Source organism: Emys orbicularis, chromosome 13 (genome assembly GCF_028017835.1).
Source record: "Emys orbicularis isolate rEmyOrb1 chromosome 13, rEmyOrb1.hap1, whole genome shotgun sequence".
Taxonomy (NCBI): domain Eukaryota; kingdom Metazoa; phylum Chordata; order Testudines; family Emydidae; genus Emys; species Emys orbicularis.
Genome location: NC_088695.1, coordinates 23,034,887 through 23,048,660, shown reverse-complemented (window position 1 = coordinate 23,048,660; position 13,774 = coordinate 23,034,887).

Sequence of the window (13,774 nt, the reverse complement as noted above, 5' to 3'; positions counted from 1 at the left end):
TCCAGGATTTTTCATTTGTTACTGGCTTGGTAAAATCCAATTATAGAATATACCACCAGTATGGGGTATCTGCCCTGAGGTTGGCACTCTTGGTCATGAGCCACTCCAGACAGCATGACACTTCCCCACATACTTTACTTTTCCATAATGGGAAACAATAAGCCAATATCATAAGTAAAGGTGAGTAAGCTGTGCAGGAAGCACCTGGGAAGTGTTTAGGAGCAGAACAGTTTATGATTTATTGTTTGTATTACAGCAGCACGTAGGGAATCAGCCACTGATCAGGATCCCATGGAACCAGGCACTGTACAAAATCCAAATCTCTATCCTAGAGGGAATCCCCTCTCTCATGGATCTGTATGCTTCCACATGGCCAAAAAATACATGTGGGGTTCTTTTTATTTGCCTTTTGGTATCTGAGACTTTAGCTCACAGGTCATATTCTCAAGCTTTTTTTCTACAATCATGTGGGCTAGAAACTTCCTTTAAAAAAAATAAAGCTGAAATTCTCTCATAATCACAGGATTTTAACAGTTGGAGTTTTAAGGAAAACATCAAATATTACAGGACGTTAAAATGGTGAGAATTCATAGAATATCAGGGTTGGAAGGGACCTCAGAGATCATCTAGTCTAACCCCCTGCTCAAAGCAGAACAAATCCCCAGACAGTGGTTTTTTTGTTTTGTTTTTTACACCCCAGTTCCCTAAATGGCCCCCTCAAGGATTGAACTCACAACCCTGGATTTAGCAGACCAATGCTCAAACCACTGAGCTATAACTGGTCAAATATGTTTCCTTAAAAATTCATAAAGAAATAATGGCTTTCAGAATGAAATAAAATTATTCTACTTAACTGCCAGGGGGCAAATTTGTCACATACACATGGGAGAAAGGACAAGGGAAACATGCAGTGTCAGCTATAGGTAGTCTTAACTCAGGAAGTTCCTTCGAAAGGAAATGTAGCCAAACTCCAATCCTGCAGACAATGGAACTTTCTGTGCCTGCGTCCTGTAGATAACTAAGTCTTTGGTTTGCAAAATAACGCAAGGAGGAGGGGGCAAGTAGATGAACAATAAGGGGTCACAAGAGGGGTAGATACATGTAGCTTGCTAATTATGTATGGTAATGATAGCAATTTTGGCCAATCATACAGCGATGGATTATCACAGTCAACTGCATATAATACTTTGGTGTAAGTGTTTTCTTTGTTCTTGCTGACTTATGAGCTCAAACCCAATTGCAATTGAAATAAACGGATCGGCCCTCCTGGGGCTCCTTGCTTGATTAGCTGTGTCCGTCTCTCCTTATTCCTCAGCTGGAACGGACAGGAATTTCTACCACAAGAACAACACAAAAACAATCACAAAAGCTTTGTGATTTGGATTTTTCAACAACATATTTCAACAAAATGAATTTTCTTATTTCAAATAGATTCAAAATGAGCTGCTCAAACTAAAACGAATCAAAAGCTTTGTTTATTGTTATTACTTATTATTATTGTTTCCCCTGCATCATTTCTTAAAAAAATAAATAAAAGAGAGAGAGAGAGAGAGAATGAATATTGGAAAGTCTCAACTCCCATGTCCTTCAAAATTAAAGTATTTGTTTTGATTTCATTCATTAGTTTAATGCAACAATTTGTTTCAAGCTGTTTCTTTTAAAAACTGGAAAAATCCATAAACATTTCAAATCAAACAAAAATCGTGCAAACTTTTTGATGAAAAATAAATCCCAGTTTTAATCATGCCCAGGGATGCCCTCATGAAATCTCCCCTCTGATTGCTTTTTACACCACAGGGAACAATGTGTCTCACAGTTTGTAACATGGCCTCACTTGCCATTATGTCATCAAATCTTTACTAAACCCAGAACTGTAAAATCACCCAGGCTACCTGTTTGGATGGTGCCTGTCATAACTAAATGGAAGGGTAACAGCTCTCCTGTGTACAGTACTATAAAATCCCTCCTGGCCAGAGACTCCAAAATCCTTTTACCTGTAAAGGGTTAAGAAGCTCGGGTAACCTGGCTGACACCTGACCCAAAGGACCAATAAGGGGACAAGATGCTTTCAAATCTTGGGGGGGGAAAGGCTTTTGTTTGTGCTCTTTGTTTTGGTTGTTGTTCGCTCTTGGGACTGAGAGGGACCAGACATCAATCCAGGTTCTCCACATCTTTCTAAACAAGTCTCTCATATTTCAAACTTGTAAGTAAACAGCCAGGCAAGGCGAGTTAGTTTTACTTTGTTTTCTCAACTTGTAAATGTACCTTTTACTAGAGTGTTTATCTCTGTTTGCTGTACTTTGAACCTGAGGCTAGAGGGGAATCCTCTGAGCTCTTTAAGTTTGATTACCCTGTAAAGTTATTTTCCATCCTGATTTTACAGAGATGATTTTTACCTTTTTCTTTAATTAAAAGCCTTCTTTTTAAGAACCTGATTGATTTTTCCTTGTTTTTAGATCCAAGGGGGTTGGATCTGTATTCACCAGGAGTTGGTGAAAGGAAGGAGGGGGGATGGTTAATTTCTCCTAGTTTTAAGATCCAAGGGGTTTGGATCTGTATTCACCAGGGAATTGGTGAATGACTCTCAAGGCTACCCAGGGAAGGGAATTAGCTTTGGGATGGTGGCAGCGGACCAAATCTAAGCTGGTAGTTAAGCTTAGAAGTTTTCATGCAGGCCCCCACATTTGTACCCTAAAGTTCAAAGTGGGGAAGCAGCCTTGACAGTGCCAAATTGGTGTAGCCATACTGAATAAATAGTGAGAGCATAACTTGCCACAACTTAAACATGGCTGAAGGGCTGCAGAGGATCCTGGAACCAGGTTCCCTTTTAAGCAGAAGCAAATTTGATAAGGAACTGGCAAAGTCTGCGTGTACTATCGATATTGAGCCTATTGGTCGGCAAATATGGGCCCATGGAAAAGTAAATATCACATGTATCAAGTTCCAGCATGGAGCACAGGTCGACCTGGTTGTAGTGACCTTACAGCAAGGTCACCATGCAGAGAGTCAGAGTGAATGATTGATGAGTGAGTAAACGTGGGGTGATCTTCATTTGGTACCACCACCCTCAGCCCCTTCTAAAACACTAATTAGGTAAAATTAGTAACCACACGCCCGCTGGGCATGCTTTTAAGACATGTGACTCCTTTGAGGAAAAAGAGTACAAGAATCAAGCAAAGTAAATTACTGAGGTTGGGATTCCTTAATTAACGCTTGAAGAAGTAACACTGCTAGACAGAGTAGCCAAAACTCTGCTCCGTGGGCTCGAGTAGGACTATGAACCAGAGGGGCCGTCTCAAGGCAACCAAGGCCTTGCCTCGAGGGAATCCGAGACAGACCAGAGGGCTAAGAACAGAGCAGGAGGGAAGAAGCCGTCTATAAAATTGGTAACCACCTTCTCTGTTTGCCAAGCAAGAAGTGCGTGAGGCTAGTGCAGGGCCTGTTTCTGTATGTTGTGAAAGAGACTCGTTAAGGGGAATGCATAGCTCTTACATATAGCTCTCAATGTCTAACATAGGAGTTATGTGCTTAATATAACCCTTTACCGCTTGTGTAATTCCTTCTCAATAAACTGCTGTGTATTGAAGATAATTACTGTGGACCTTTTTCACTGGTATGACAGTAATCTGCTCTACCGGGAGCCAGTAAAGATCCATTTCAGGGGCAGTAGTGCCCCCTGTTGTCAACCCTTCCACAGCGTTGTGCTACAAAGACAGGAGGCAACATCAACTCGATCACAAGATAACAATGCAATGAGTACAAACTGATCACTCAATACTTGTTGTGGATCAATTAACATGGACACAGAAAGCCAATACCTAGCTAAAAGTGGAGACATGCCCTCATTGTCTAATCACATTGAAGATTCTGGGCCAGATTCGGTAATTAAGTCCATCCCTATTTCAGCAACACACTTCAGATAGTGCCTAACGTTAGGCACGAACTTAATTCCCACCGATTTCAAACGGATGTAATTTTGTTTCTATTGATTGTGGATAAAATTGGACTTTTTTCCTTTGAAAGTATCAGAAGCAAAAGGACTCAGCCCCACAGTCAGAGGTAGAAAACTAGTGACAACAGGCAGGCCAGGACACTGTGGTGATGGTGGCTGAGTTTGCAGCACTGTTTCTCCCTGTATTCTAAATACAAGAAGATTTTTTGTTACAAATCTCCCTTTAACCTTATTAAAAGCGGGACTGGACCCAATGTTCTGGAATAAAATACAGTAAAAGAGAAAATGAATTACTAATTGAACATACTGTAAAAACCTGGTTGTGCTAGGAAAGTGATCTGAACTGTAGTTTGATCTAGACAATAGGACAGGGAAAAGAAAAATACTTTATCGAAACATATTTTGCATTTACAGCTGATTTGTTAAACAAAGGAACCATTATCTGTATTTAGTGAATTGAACCGATTGTTTCTGGTCACCACAACCTTCAAGATTTTAGAGCTGGTATATTTCATCCTCCCACACTTTGTTTTTATTGATAAGTTGGAAGAGGAAAACAAATTTTAAGAACATAAGAACAGCCATACTGGGTCAGACCAAAGGTCCATCGAGCCCAGTGTCCTGTCTTCCGACAGTGGCCAGGTGCCCCAGAGGGAATGAACAGAACAGGTAATCATCAAGTGATCCATCCCGTCGCCCATTCCCAGCTTCTGACAAACTTTCCTGCTTTTTCAACTCCCAACTGGTTTCTCAACTTTGAATGGATAAGTCATTAAACTGAGCTAGTTGGGTACATTAAAATGAAGAAAATATTTGCTCTGCACCTGCAGTAGAGGTTATTGCTGTCAAAATTCTGGTTCCAGGTGCTCAGCCAGTGACTGCCACTAGTCATTCATCTGACTTGCTTTGAAACTTCTGTAGCAAGCGTATACTGCTTGGATATTATATATAAATTTCAATGATTTTAATAGATTATAGTAAATTTAGGGTTTGTCATAATTTTAACTTAAATTTAAACTGTTTTTTTTTTTTAAAAAAACCTATATTTAATTTAAATTTAAAAAATCCAAGTTAAAGAAAAAACTGATTTAAATTTAAAAAATCATTTAAAAAAAGATCAGTTTTCATCCACCGGGTTTGATATTTCCTTCAGCCCCTGTTGCCAAAGAACTACAGCACTTTGAGGAATTAAATTAATAGGTGTGATTCTTTGGCTTGGGTAGATTGGATGAATTACTGTAGAAAGCTCAAATTTGTTTGTCCCTTTCAAAAGCAGAGCAGTAGCATTCCCAACCCCAGTAATCAAAAATCAAAAGTCAGTGTAACCCCACCCAAATGTCTGGTCTTGTGGCTTTGATTAGCTGTAAAACTGCATGATTTTATTGGCGAACTCATGAAGAATGTGGTATCTGGGAACACATGCAAGCTGTAAATTGCTTTTTACTAGGGCTGTCAAGCAATACAAAAAAATCATTGCAATTAATCACGTGATTTAAAAAATTAATCGCCATTAATCGCACTGTTAATAGAATACCATTTATTTAAATATTTTTGGATGTTTACTATATTTTCAAATATATTGATTTCAATTACAAAATGTACAGTGCTCACTTTATATTTATTTTGATTACAAATATTTGCACTGTAAAAAAAAGAAAATATTTTTCAACTCACCTAATACAATTACTGTAGTGCAATCTCTTTATCATGAAAGTTGAACTTACAAATATACAAATTATGTACAAAAAATAACTGCATTCAAATATAAAACAATGTGAAACTTTAGAGCCTACAAGTCCAATCAGTCCTACTTCTTGTTCAGCCAATCGCTCAGACAAACAAGTTTGTTTACATTTGCAGGAGATAATGCTGCCCACTTCTTGTTTACAATGTCACCTTAAAGTGAGAACAGGAGTTCGCATGGCACTGTTGTAGTTGGCATCGCAAGATATTTATATGCCAGATGCGCTAAAGTTTCATATTTCCCTTGATGCGTCAACCACCATTCCAGAGAACACACTGATGATGGGTTCTGCTTGACAACGATCCAAAGCAGTGCGGACTGATGCATGTTTATTTTTGTCATCTGAGTTAGATGCCACCAACAGAAGGTTGGTTTTCTTTCTTGGTGGTTCAGGTTCTGTAGTTTCTGTATTGGAGAGTTGCTTTTTTAAGACTTCTGAAAGCATACTCCACACCTCGCCCCTCTCAGATTTTGGAAGGCACTTCAGATTCTTAAACCTTGGGTGGAGTGCTGTAGCTTTAGAAATCTCACATTGGTACCTTCTTTGTGTTTTGTCAAATCTACAGTGAAAGTGTTCTTAGAACGAGCAACATGTGCTGGGTCATCATCTGAGACAGCTATAACATTAAATATATGGCAGGAGACATGCAATTCTCCCCCAAGGAGGGCAGTCACAAATCTAATTAACGCATTATTTTTTTTAACGAACGTCATCAGCATGGAATCATGTCCTCTGGAATGGTGGCTGAAGCATGAAGGGGCATATGAATGTTTACCATATCTGGCACATGAATACCTTTCAATAACGGCTAAAAAAGTGCCATGCAAACGCCCGTTCTTTCAGGTGACATTGTGAATAAGAAGCGGGCAGCATTATCTCCCATAAATGTAAACAAACTTGTTTGTCTTAAGCAACAGAGGGTCCTGTGGCACCTATAAGACTAACAGAAGTATTGGGAGCATAAGCTTTCGTGGGTAAGAACCTCACTTCTTCAGATGCAAGTAATGGAAATCTCCAGAGGCAGGTATAAATCAGTGTGGAGATAACGAGGTTAGTTCAATCAGGGAGGGTGAGGTGCTCTGCTAGCAGTAGAGGTGTGAACACCAAGGGAGGAGAAACTGCTTCTGTAGTTGGACAGCCATTCACAGTTTTTGTTTAATCCTGATCTGATGGTGTCAAATTTGCAAATGAACTGGAGCTCAGCAGTTTCTCTTTGGAGTCTGGTCCTGAAGTTTTTTTGCTGTAAGATGGCTACCTTAACATCTGCTATTGTGTGGCCAGGGAGGTTAAAGTGTTCTCCTACAGGTTTTTGTATATTGCCATTCCTGATATCTGACTTGTGTCCATTTATCCTCTTGCGTAGTGACTGTCCAGTTTGGCCAATGTACATAGCAGAGGGGCATTGCTGGCACATGATGGCATATATAACATTGGTGGACGTGCAGGTGAATGAGCCGGTGATGTTGTAGCTGATCTGGTTAGGTCCTGTGATAGTGCTGCTGGTGTAGATATGTGGGCAGAGTTGGCATCGAGGTTTGTTGCATGGGTTGGTTCCTGAGTTAGAGTTGTTATGGTGCGGTGCGTGGTTGCTGGTGAGAATATGCTTAAGGTTGGCGGGTTGTCTGTGGGCGAGGACTGGCCTGCCTCCCAAGGTCTGTGAAAGTGAGGGGTCATTGTCCAGGATGGGTTGTAGATCACTGATGATGCGTTGGAGAGGTTTAAGCTGAGGGCTGTAGGTGATGGCCAGTGGAGTTCTGTTGGTTTCTTTTTTGGGCCTGTCTTGTAGCAGGAGGCTTCTGGGTACACGTCTGGCTCTGTTGATTTGTTCCTTTATTTCATTGTGTGGGTATCGTAGTTTTGAGAATGCTTGGTGAAGATCTTGTAGGTGTTGGTCTCTGTCTGAGGGGTTGGAGCAGATGTGGTTGTACCTCAGTGCTTGGCTGTAGACGATGGATCGTGTGGTGTGTCCGGGGTGGAAGCTGGAGGCATGAAGGTAGTGGGTTTTCGGTATAGGGTGGTGTTAACGTGGCCATTGCTTATTTGTACTGTGGTGTCCAGGAAGTGGACCTCCCGTGTAGATTGGTCCAGGCTGAGGTTGATGGTGGGGTGGAAGCTGTTGAAATCATGGTGGAATTCTTCCAGGGTCTCCTTCCCATGGGTCCAGATGATGAAGATGTCATCAATGTAGCGTAGGTAGAGAAGGGGCGTGAGTGGACGAGAGCTGAGGAAGCGTTGTTCCAGGTCAGCCATAAAGATGTTGGCATATTGTGGGGCCATGCAGGTGCCCATAGCGGTGCCACTGGTCTGGAGGTATATATTGTCACCAAATTTGAAATAATTGTGCGTGAGGATAAAGTCACAGAGCTCAGCAATAAGTTGTGCTGTGTCATCATCAGGTATACTGTTCCTGACAGCTTGTATTCCATCTGTGTGTGGGATGTTTGTGTAGAGAGCCTCTACATCCATGGTGGCTAGGATGGTGTTTTCTGGGAGGTCACCAATGCATTGTAGTTTTCTCAGGAAATCTGTGGTGTCACGGAGATAGCTGGGAGTGCTGGTGGCGTAGGGTCTGAGTAGGGAGTCCACATATCCAGACAGTCCTTCAGTGAGAGTGCCAATGCCCGAGATGATGGGGCGTCCAGGATTTCCAGGTTTGTGGATCTTGGGTAGTAGATAGAATAACCCTGGTCGGGGCTCTAAGGGTATGTTGATTTGTTCCTGTGTTAGTGTAGGGAGTGTCCTGAGTAGATGGTGCAGTTTCTTAGTGTATTCCTCAGTGGGATCTGAGGAAAGTGGCCTGTAGAATTTGGTATTGGAGAGTTGTCTGGCGGCCTCCTTCTGGTAGTCAGACCTGTTCATGATGACAACAGCACCTCCTTTATCAGCCTCTTTGATGATAATGTCAGGGTGGTTTCTGAGGCTGTGGATGGCATTGCGTTCTGCACGACTTAGGTTATGAGGCAAGCGATGTTGTTTTTCCACAATTTCTGCCTGTGCACGTCGGCGGAAGCATTCTATGTATAGGTCCAGACTGTCATTTCGACCCTCAGGAGGAGTCCATGTGGAGTTCTTCTTCCTGTGTTGTTGGTGGGAGGGTATCTGTGTATCAGTGCGCTGTTCAGTGTTATCTTGAAAGTATTCTTTGAGTCGTAGGCGGCGAAAGTAGGCTTCCAGATCACCGCAGAACTGTATCATGTTCGTGGGGGTGCTGGGGCAAAAAGAGAGTCCCCGAGATAGGACAGACTCCTCTGCTGGGTTGAGTGTGTAGCTGGATAAATTGACGATATTGCTGGGTGAGTTAGGGGTACCCCTGTTGTGGCCCCATGTGCCAGGTAGGATTTTAGACAGCTTACGGTCCTTTTTCCTTTGTAGAGAGGTGAAGTGTGTAATGTAGATCTCCTGTCTTATTTTAGTAAAGTCCATTTGTGTGGAGGGTTGGTTATTTATGAAAGTCTCCAGGTTGGAGAGCTCTTTCTTGATGTTTATCTGTTTGCTGTATAGGATGCTGATCAGGTGGTTCCTCAGTTTCTTTGATAGTGTATGGCATAATCTCTCACTGTGGTCTGTGCAGTATGTAGATAGCAATGGATTTTTCACCTTCAGTACATTTGGTATGATGTCCATCCGTTTGCATTTGGAAAGGAAGATGATATCTGTCTGTATTTGTGCAAATCAACAGAGCCAGACGTGTACCCAGAAGCCTCCTGCTACAAGACAGGCCCAAAAAAGAAACCAACAGAACTCCACTGGCCATCACCTACAGCCCTCAGCTTAAACCTCTCCAACGCATCATCAGTGATCTACAACCCATCCTGGACAATGACCCCTCACTTTCACAGACCTTGGGAGGCAGGCCAGTCCTCGCCCACAGACAACCCGCCAACCTTAAGCATATTCTCACCAGCAACCACGCACCGCACCATAACAACTCTAACTCAGGAACCAACCCATGCAACAAACCTCGATGCCAACTCTGCCCACATATCTACACCAGCAGCACTATCACAGGACCTAACCAGATCAGCTACAACATCACCGGCTCATTCACCTGCACGTCCACCAATGTTATATATGCCATCATGTGCCAGCAATGCCCCTCTGCTATGTACATTGGCCAAACTGGACAGTCACTACGCAAGAGGATAAATGGACACAAGTCAGATATCAGGAATGGCAATATACAAAAACCTGTAGGAGAACACTTTAACCTCCCTGGCCACACAATAGCAGATGTTAAGGTAGCCATCTTACAGCAAAAAAACTTCAGGACCAGACTCCAAAGAGAAACTGCTGAGCTCCAGTTCATTTGCAAATTTGACACCATCAGATCAGGATTAAACAAAGACTGTGAATGGCTATCCAACTACAGAAGCAGTTTCTCCTCCCTTGGTGTTCACACCTCTACTGCTAGCAGAGCACCTCACCCTCCCTGATTGAACTAACCTCGTTATCTCCACACTGATTTATACCTGCCTCTGGAGATTTCCATTACTTGCATCTGAAGAAGTGAGGTTCTTACCCACGAAAGCTTATGCTCCCAATACTTCTGTTAGTCTTAAAGGTGCCACAGGACCCTCTGTTGCTTTTTACAGATTCAGACTAACACGGCTACCCCTCTGATACTTGTTTGTCTTAGCAATTGGCTGAACAGTTGGCGATAAGTGGAGTGACCCGGCCCCAACCTGCTCCGCTCCGCTGGCTCGTGCTGGGGGGGCAATTCCCCCCCCCCGTGCCCTCCAAGCCTAGGGAGGAGATGGAGCGGTAGGGAAGGGGCATGGGATGGGGAAGAGAAGGGGATGGAGGAAGCGGGAGCAGAGGGGAAGCTGGAGCCCAGCATTCGGCATCCTCTTGGCAGAAGCTGGGGCTCCCCTGTTAAGAAGGCCCATCGAACCCTCACCCTGACAAGCCCCACCTTCCCTGCATCTGTAACGCTCCGATGAGTGCCCCCAACACCCTCTCCACTGAGCCCCAACCACCTGCATCTGGACTCCCACCCAATGAACCCCACCTCTCCTGCACGTAGACCCCCGCCCCATTAAGCCCCAAACACCTTCACCTGGATCCCCTGCAGAGTCCCATTGCCCCTGCACCTGGAACCCCGCAATGAGCTTCTGTGCATCCAGATCTCCCACTGAGCCACCCACACCCAGATTGCCCCACAGAGACCTCTGTTACCCCCACCTGGATCCCCCCACACTAAGTCCCTCTGCACTTGGATCCTGCTGCCGGGCTGAGCCTGCTAACCCACACCTGGTGTGCCTGGCACAGGGAGACAGGGCCCCAGGGTGTTTCTGGGGCAGGCCTGGCCCTTGCACTGTTTCAGGGTCAGGTGCAGTCTCACTGCCGAGTCCCTGTCCCGGGATGGGGTAGACGCATAGAATCATAGAATATCAGGGTTGGAAGGGACCTCGGGAGGTCATCTAGTCCAACCCCCTGCTCAAAGCGGGACCAATTCCCAACTAAATCATCCCAGCCAGGGCTTTGTCAAGCCGGGCCTTAAAAACCTCCAAAGAAGGAGACTCCACCACCTCCCTAGGTAACGCATTCCAGTGCTTCACCACCCTCCCAGTGAAAAAGTTTTTCCTAATATCCAACCTAGACCTCTCCCACTGCAATTTGAGACCATTGCTCCTTGTTCTGTCATCTGCCACCACTGAGAACAGCTGAGCTCCATCCTCTTTGGAACCCCCCCTCAGGTAGTTGAAAGCAGCTATCAAATCCCCCCTCATTCTTCTCTTCTGGAGACTAAACAATCCCAGTTCCCTCAGCCTCTCCTCATAAGTCATGTGCTCCAGATCCCTAATCATTTTTGTTGCCCTCCGCTGGACTCTTTCCAATTTTTCCACATCCTTCTTGTAGTGTGGGGCCCAAAACTGGACACAGTATTCCAGATGAGGCCTCACCAATGTCGAATAAAGGGGAACGATCACGTTCCTCGATCTGTTGGCAATGCCCCTACTTATACAGCCCAAAATGCCGTTAGCCTTCTTGGCAACAAGAGCACACTGTTGACTCGATAGGATAGCTTTCTTCGATAGGATAACGAGTCTTGTGGATAAGGGAAAAGCTGTGGATGTGGTATACCTAGACTTTAGTAAGGCATTTGATACGGTCTCGCATGATATTCTTATCGACAAACTAGGCAAATACAATTTAGATGGGGCTACTATAAGGTGGGTGCATAACTGGCTGGATAACCGTACTCAGAGAGTTGTTATTAATGGTTCCCAATCCTGCTGGAAAGGCATAACGAGTGGGGTTCCGCAGGGGTCTGTTTTGGGACCGGCTCTGTTCAATATCTTCATTAACGACTTAGATATTGGCATAGAAAGTACGCTTATTAAGTTTGCGGATGATACCAAACTGGGAGGGATTGCAACTGCTTTGGAGGACAGGGTCATAATTCAAAATGATCTGGACAAATTGGAGAAATGGTCTGAGTTAAACAGGATGAAGTTTAACAAAGACAAATGCAAAGTGCTCCACTTAGGAAGAAAAAATCAGTTTCACACATACAGAATGGGAAGAGACTGTCTAGGAAGGAGTACGGCAGAAAGGGATCTAGGGGTTATAGTGGACCACAAGCTAAATATGAGTCAACAGTGTGATGCTGTTGCAAAAAATGCAAACATGATTCTGGGATGTATTAACAGGTGTGTTGTGAGCAAGACACGAGAAGTCATTCTTCCGCTCTACTCTGCTCTGGTTAGGCCTCAGCTGGAGTATTGTGTCCAGTTCTGGGCACCGCATTTCAAGAAAGATGTGGAGAAATTGGAAAGGGTCCAGAGAAGAGCAACAAGAATGATTAAAGGTCTTGAGAACATGACCTATGAAGGAAGGCTGAAAGAATTGGGTTTGTTTAGTTTGGAAAAGAGAAGACTGAGAGGGGACATGATAGCAGTTTTCAGGTATCTAAAAGGGTGTCATAAGGAGGAGGGAGAAAACTTGTTCACCTTAGCCTCTGAGGTTAGAACAAGAAGCAATGGGCTTAAACTGCAGCAAGGGAGGTCTAGGTTGGACATTAGGAAAAAGTTCCTAACTGTCAGGGTGGTTAAACACTGGAATAAATTGCCTAGGGAGGTTGTGGAATCTCCATCTCTGGAGATATTTAAGAGTAGGTTAGATAAATGTCTATCAGGGATGGTCTAGACAGTATTTGGTCCTGCCATGCGGGCAGGGGACTGGACTCGATGACCTCTCGAGGTCCCTTCCAGTCCTAGAATCTATGAATCTATGAATCTATGATCATATCCAGCTTCTCGTCCACTGTGACCCCTAGGTCCTTTTCTGCAGAACTGCTACCCAGCCATTCGGTCCCTAGTCTGTAGCAGTGCATGGGATTCTTCCGTCCTAAGTGCAGGACTCTGCACTTGTCCTTGTTGAACCTCATCAGGTTTTTTTTGGCCCAATCCTCTAATTTGTCTAGGTCCCTCTGTATCCGATCCCTACCCTCTAGTGTATCTACCACGCCTCCCAGTTTAGTGTCATCTGCAAACTTGCTGAGAGTGCAGTCCACACCATCCTCCAGATCATTAATAAAGATATTATTATTAGGAGGGTAGGAGGAGACTGCAGGGTAATCTCCCACCTCCATGCAACCAGTGGCCTGTGCTCCCCACTGCCATGTGCAGAATTTTAAAATATTGTGCACAGAATTTTTAATTTTTTGGTGAAGAATCCCCTCAGGAATATGGGGTGAGGTGCAGCTGTGATGGTGGGACTGTGAGGAAGGTGGTGGGCAGTGGGGAGGTCTATGGGCGGAGGGTGCTGGGCGAGCAGTGTGGTGTGCAGGGTGTGCTGGTGTAAATGATGAGACCAGCCTGGGATAATGAGCTTGTCCCACCAACATTCTCAGACTACCTGGAAGAAAAACAGTCCTGTGATGACACACCTAGGTTGTTGGACAGAGGGGACGTACAAGTGGAAGGTGTCCATGGCACCCTGGATATCCTAGTACCAGAACAAGAGATGCAGAATCCTGTGCAAGTAGAGGGGGTACCCTCAAGAGAACCTTCACCATGTCTAGCCCCAGAAGAAGTCCCCACTGCCCTTGCCATGCCCACTCTTAATAGGCGTG